Source organism: Patella vulgata, chromosome 2 (assembly GCF_932274485.2).
Source record: "Patella vulgata chromosome 2, xgPatVulg1.2, whole genome shotgun sequence".
Lineage (NCBI taxonomy): Eukaryota > Metazoa > Mollusca > Gastropoda > Patellidae > Patella > Patella vulgata.
In genome coordinates, this window is record NC_065880.2 from 40,169,559 (window position 1) to 40,176,709 (window position 7,151).

A 7,151-nucleotide genomic window follows, 5' to 3' on the forward strand; every position below is an offset into this window, starting at 1 on the left:
GCTCGTGTAGCAGTCGATGTATTTCAATATGGCATCGGCAGAAAGTGACCGCTTGTCAGACATTGAGTTCGCCCCTAATTTTCTTAGAACCAACAGCGGCGATGATGATGGTTCGGAACAATCTACCATTTCTAGCCAAGTAGAACAATCGCTGCAGGCTGTGTCCGGATTAGGTCAGCAGAGTACCTTGTCTTATTCACAGTCCTTCGATTCTCGATAACTTTTCGCTTCATTGGCGAAAATATATCAGAGAAAAACTATTAATTCCAATACGTTTACCCTGGTCATAGGGTAAAACGGTATTTTATGCCCTAGCCTACATTCTTTGTGCAACATTTGAAAAACGATGGTCACGTATGGTATAGGCCTATCGCTGATACAAATTTCTATCACACTCAATGACTCATTTACCTAGTTAAATCTAACGGACTTCCTAAATCTAGGACTATCTATGATCGACTGCAAAATCATTGACATGTGCCAACACCTACTACTGACGCGGAAGACACTTTAACGTACACTCAACACAAACTAGGTCATTTCGTGACTAACATTTGTTTCAGTTTTAAACAATAATTCGCTTGCGTGTAGGGGTCTTTACTAGTGGGAGGGGGAGGACCCAGAGAAAACCCACGAGGTTGGACAGGCTAGCCTACTCCCTGCCACGTACAACCGGGGAATCGAAACCACGCCAGTTGACTCAATGACAGACCTTATGATACAGCGCACGCTAACCATTCGTCCACCCTCAAGACGCTTCGAAAAGGGGATATTAATTTACATGATTAGTATTTAGGTTTCCTAGCTGTGTTGTTTACATTTCGTTGCTATGGTTACATCGGTCATTTCTATTGCTAGATGTTGAAAGCGTGTTGGTTTCACCATAGAACTATGCACAGTTGTAACATAGAAATATAACATAACTGCTATATCTTGATCGATATAAAAATATTATTAAAATTTCACTGGTCAGTGGACTTTAGTACTTAAGCTAGGGCTGACTATTAGTAGCCTAGTACTTACTTCGGTTGCACGTCACCTCCTGTAAGCCCCTCAAGTCGCAGTTGCACTGTCAAAATTAACCAACGTTTTCCCTCGGGAACAATGTGGGCACGGCATTTGGCTTGAGTTTTGCTCTTGGGTTTTCATATCCCAATTGGTTAATTCGAGCAGGACAACGTTCGTAAGCAGATAACTCGAAATGCTTCGAATAAAGAGAAGCGTGTTTTGATGGAGACCATTTCTTCCCAACTCGTTGACATCGCTTTGTTAGACCTTTCTGCCTGTTGTCTCGCTTGGAAATTTTAAAAAATGACACGCGCTTCCTGATTTATTGTTGGTGCTATTAGTACATCACCAAGCAACGCAATTGACCATGTTTATAATTCCAGATAGTCAAAATGACGGGATACAGTGCTCAGTTGCAATTGCCTTCTATAGGGAAATCCGCGACATCACTCACGGAAAAAATCAAAACGAGGCTGCAGATATGTATAAATGTCAATTCGGGGTTTGTTTGGGGTTTTTTGTTGTTTTTTTTTGGGGGGGGGGGAGATTTTTCCTTTCTAAAAATATTCAGAATGACTTTAAGAATTTCGCAGGGCCAAAAAATAGTCTAATATTAACGTTTTTTTCATATTAAAACAACTTTTTGCGGTAGCATTCTCCTTTAAGTTGGATGGCCGAGCTACATGTATGTCGCTTTAGGTGCAAATTTTATTAACAACTTGGCAGTTTGTTCGTGCCGATTTACTTCCAATACAAGGCTTGTTCACTTGTTACCCCTCTATACAGGTATACCGAATACATAGGCCATTTAGTTGTTAATTGGCTCTTTACTAAGCAAAAGGTTTACTTGTAAAGGCATTTTCCTTCAATGTGTCTACATTTATATTTTATGTAGCACATAGCCGATCATGTCTCACACTGGTACTATACAATGTTTGGAAAATATACCATTTACTGTTAGTTTGTTTTTCATTTTGAGTAAAGTCTGTATCACTACAGGCCCGGGAATGTACAGCGCAGTGGGCGCTTACAACACGGCACCGGATCCATTCACTTGATCTGATGTGTACGTTTGTTGTTGGTGATTTCTGTATATTGTGTCTTGTCCATAGATCTGTCTTCTGTAATTGTGTGCGGTGCAGTCCCTCTGCACTTGCTATTAAGGTCTCGAATAACTTGGCACCTCGTATGCAGGAGTAAACCGGGAATAAGTTTCAGATGACTGCATATAGTATTATGTATCAGCTTTCAAAACCTCTAGGGATATTACGACAGATTAATTCAATATTTTAAATATTTAAATCTAACATAAAATATTTTATCTTGATCTCTTCACTCATTCCCCTAAAGTTCAGATTTAATCCTGCTCCTGTTACGACTGTCATTGATTTGATAAGTATTGTTAATTCAATCATAGGGGAAATACTAATTTCGAGAGGAAATAAATTTCTACTCGTCGCAGTTGTGTAGCCGACGGTTAATAAAGATAATTGGATGTTAAAGATATAAACAGAAAACGTTTAAATTTATGGTTTAATGTACAGCAAGGTATAATCGCGAATAAATAATGAAAAGCTTGAATGTCTAGTTTGTCCTTTAAGCAGTGCTACAGTAAATACCACTACACTAAGAAATCGATATACACGTACTATTTATTCCATGGAAACGGCAGGCAAAAAGAGTATATTCTCTTTATTTATCTGATTTAATACAGAAAAAAATGGCCCCAAAAAAACTTTACATTACGGCGTAAGTATGAAGACATGTCCCCATCGCGTGAAGTACATGTTACATATAATAAGATAAGATTTACAGATGCATATAATTAATAAAACACATATTGCTGGAAAACATGCCAGACTACTCAACGCCAAAGGAAATGTCTTGTGATTTTCTTGTAAACATCTAACATAGGATTGACAAAGGCTTCCCATGCAAAATGATAGCTTAAAATTCGTCCATCGAGTATTCTGCCATTTCTCTTTTGTCACTATTTCATCAGTTCGGCCCACCATGTAAAATGAATTTAACCATAAAAAAAGCAATTACTGAAAATTTAATGTGATTTAACTAAATTCTTAAAAACATGACTTTTGGCTAGAAGTTTAAGAGAAATAAAGTTTTCAGTCTTTAGAATCTAGTATTTTTTTCATTTTGTGGAAATTGCACCACGCGTACCGGTAGTTAAAGTTTGAAAATCTCACTGGAATGATACACAATCTACGGAGACAATAATTACTGTTGCACCTGATAATAACTCGACATTCTGGTGATATTTAGAAGCGTGGGTTATTCCCACTGTTGTCAGTTTGTCATTAAGCTATATTTGTAGGTATCTCCGTTATCATTTACCTATAAACAGGACATACGCTTATATGAAAGGGATAACATACCCGAATGAAATATACCCCATCTGAAATCCAATCACCCCTATCCAAAAAGCATACGAGTTTACATTATTTATTTATTTATTTGGATCTCATGTGCCTCATTAGATGAGAATAATAGTCTTTTAAGTAAAAGGCTACATAAATATGTTCTTTTTTATATATATATATATATATTGACCGGTTTTGTCGCGCCTTTTAACTTTGTAAAACATGTATCTATATTTTTTTCTAGAAAACAGCTCATAATATACTTCTCATTACACGAATATAAAATAAATAACAATTTACAAGAAATATGTAATTGCCTTTCTTGTTTTCGCTTTAGAAATCTTTGCCATTCTATTCTTTTTTATTTTATAATTGAATTACACCATTACGGAAGATCAAATAGAACATTACTAAAGAAACATAACTAAGTATGCTGTAAATATTTATTTTTTAAATTAAATCTCGATTGCAGAAAACTGCCGTCAAAATATTAATACAGATTTTATAATAGTTAACTATTAAGGTATGCATGTTCTTTTTGTTATCAGAGATATTAGTTTCCACTTGCTAGACATGCCGATTTGGGGACCGACTGATCATTTATACTGTCCTAATAAAAATAATCTGGGAAACTTTTAGTAATCACAGAACTTGAAATATGTTTAAATCGTCTGTTTAAACTTTTCAACACAACTTTAAACCAACATTTCAATTGTTAGTTTAACATTATTTCAAGCTAGCATATAATTATATTGTTAAACAACTTACCTTTTAGTAAGAAGCTAGATCAAGTCAAGTTGAAGTAAAAGCTGTTACTTAGTCTCTCACGTCCGGCTATTTGTTTTCACGTGATAAACTGCCAACGTGTGTTAGCACCAGCTCAGAGAATACTGGCTATGTTTCGTGTATCCTTGTTAAAAGCCAATCAATACAGTTCAGAACAAGCCAATGGAACACGTTAGATGATGTGACGTCATAATCAATTTCTAAATCTAGGTAGTTAATTGTGACATTGTTTCAGATCAAACAAAGTAAACCCTGATTATAATGCATAATGGGCAATCCACCACAGATATCAGCCTTCTCATGGAATTACAAATTATTACTAACGACGACGTACTCCAAAATCGATTACCGGATTTTACATAAAAGGCTAGAGCTCATCTTGGATTATGCATTTGGGAGTGTCCGATTTTTCATCACCCATAACCTGCCGCGAAGAAAGTTTGAACATCTTACCCAATTTCTTAAACTCGCGCTTACAAATTACCATTTCTTGATATGATAAGTAAAATGAGAACGGAAAGAAATTTATAATCCAAAAGTTTCTTCTTAGAGTTGCCCCGTATATCCCATTCAGCAATCCTATTACACGCGGGCGTATAAAACGTGTGTATAGGCCCATATATCTTAAGCGACATACAATTTCTAGATTGCCGATATTTCTAACTACGTTTGGAAAAGATGTATTTTATAAAGATTTATTTACATTATCTATGCTGTAAATATAAGAAGTGACTGTCAAGATTTCCTGATATAGGGTCACGTGCATCAGCCGATATATCCATCTGCTTTGTGAGATGAATATTTTTTGTAAATTTAAAGGTTACTTTTTCATTTTTACCGGCCTACATCACATACTCCACCCCCCACAACAGTATACAAATACCATAATCTGCACCAAATAAATTAAAAGAATTTATGGAAGCTGACCATTGTTTACAAGCTCGCGACCATGCTTGGTGGGGGAACCATGATGGTCAATAACCAGAATGAGAAGTTTGAAGTTGCTCATTCCCTGGGTTTGTCGGTCACATTTTGCAATACTTTGGGCACTATTGACAAAGAAAAGTTCTTTTCCATGTTGAGGACAGTTCAGCCAGTGATAAGATCACCAAAATACAGACCTATAATGTACAGTATTTTCACCAAACAAGAATGGTGTCCGCTAAAACTCAAAATAAATAGTCTCTTACTGCGAGTTCATAACATTTATTTTCAGTTCAAACCAATGTCTAAATAATATATCTAATGTGGGCGATATTTATTTAATTCACCCTGTTGGTGAATCCAGATAGTTGCTGTTGTATTTTTTTTATTGTGCTAAATGCCACTCAAGAATAATAATTTTCGTCCGATTTTAATAAAACTTGGTAAGTTGCCAAATAACGGTGGAGTTTTACTGTCCTGTAGTTTGTTAAAGGGACAATAACACTCTTGCTGGCTTGAAAGCTCCAGAAAAAAATGACCTTATTCTAAGTACTAGATGTGTTAGTGTCTTACCTGTTGTGTAAATTATCCATTAAATCCTATTTTACTTGTCCAGAGGGTTCGAAAATATTTTTAAATCGAAGTTTCATTTGAAAAGGTTTACGTTAGACGTTTCAAACCATTATGTTGAATTTTTCAAATTTTTTAAATAAGCTGTGTTAAGATGAAATTTGTATCATCAATTAATTGAAATATTCTAAAATAGTACAATTTGTTGACCAGAATAAAGATTGGGACATATTATTCAGTTACAACAAGAGTGGTATTGAGCCTTTAAAATCAGTCCTTGCCTGATTACTGTCATATGAAAAAGCCACGACCGGTACACTGTGGAGTGCTTATTTACTGTCTGTTTTATGTTGCGGTGGACAGTTACGCTAAGTGCGACTTAAAGTGTGTATTCATCCCACCAAACAGTACTTTTTAAAATAAACAATGATGAACTAGTAAATAATGTTAAACTTTAATTCAGTGATTGGCTAGTAAAATTAGAAATAACTCGGTCTTGGTACTATTAGGACATACCAATTACTGATTAAATAATCAGTTGATTGATCGTCCTTCTTACTACCCAAGACAGTTGTACTTCTTATACTGTGAAATGGGTCCCAAGACAGTTGTACTTCTTATACTGTGAAATGGGTCCCAAGACAGTTGTACTTCTTATACTGTGAAATGGGTAACATGTTTTATTTTATCCAAAAAAGGTACACATACAATAAAAAATTGGATAAGCAAAAATGATGCGACAATTACGTGAAAAGTGTTTAGCATCAAGACGAGAGTGAATTTCATTTACACAAACCACTATAGTGCAAGAGAAATCTATTCATTTTTAACGCATACTGTGGTTTCAGAAACCTTTTAAAATCTATGTTCGTGTATTTTAAACACAGTGAGGATTCTGTTAAAGGTTTGACAATGATCAAGTGAAACAAATGATAATTGAGATGATTAGATTTATGTATTGTCTGCATTCTCAATTGGTACTAAAGAGTTAACCGACTCTTCCCCGCATTTATGAATACCAATGCATTCCTGTTTTCGTAGCTGTCCCATTTAATGTCGTTTGAATGGCATTTAGTAATTGACAAGCCTATATTTATTTTTATACCTCGTTTTATGAAAACAGCCACGGAAACTTCTTTGCATAAAATTATAAAAAAGGGTGTGGTATTAATTGCTTTCATGTGTAAATGATGTTCAAATGTCTCAATGCAGTTTGATTGCGATGATGCAATTTCGAAAGAAAATGAAACGTTCTACTTTTCTTCTGCACATCTTTGGAAAGAAAGTATAATTATGTAATGCTTGCTCAATCCCTAAAACCGTATTCTTTATCCCGGTTGGAACAGAACAGTAGGACGTTAAACCCAATTTTATTTCATTTCACAACTATATATTTGGACTTTAATCAAAGCTTTAGCCGGCAGGGTGGGTGGCCTGGTTGTCTGCAGTGCCTCGCTTCGACCTCTAGCTAGCCGGTAATTTCTG

The 7,151-nt window shown here is 35.4% G+C and overlaps 1 protein-coding gene across 1 annotated transcript in view; it reads right to left on the bottom strand.

Annotated features, from left to right (window-relative positions):
• Positions 1–4,275, bottom strand: part of LOC126812313 (allatostatin-A receptor) — a 64,820-nt gene extending 60,545 nt beyond the window's left edge. The window contains exon 1 of the mRNA XM_050538651.2: positions 4,155–4,275. The gene's annotated coding sequence lies outside the window, so the exon portion shown is untranslated. The remainder of the gene's footprint in view (positions 1–4,154) is intronic.
• Positions 4,276–7,151: the final 2,876 nt, after the last annotated feature.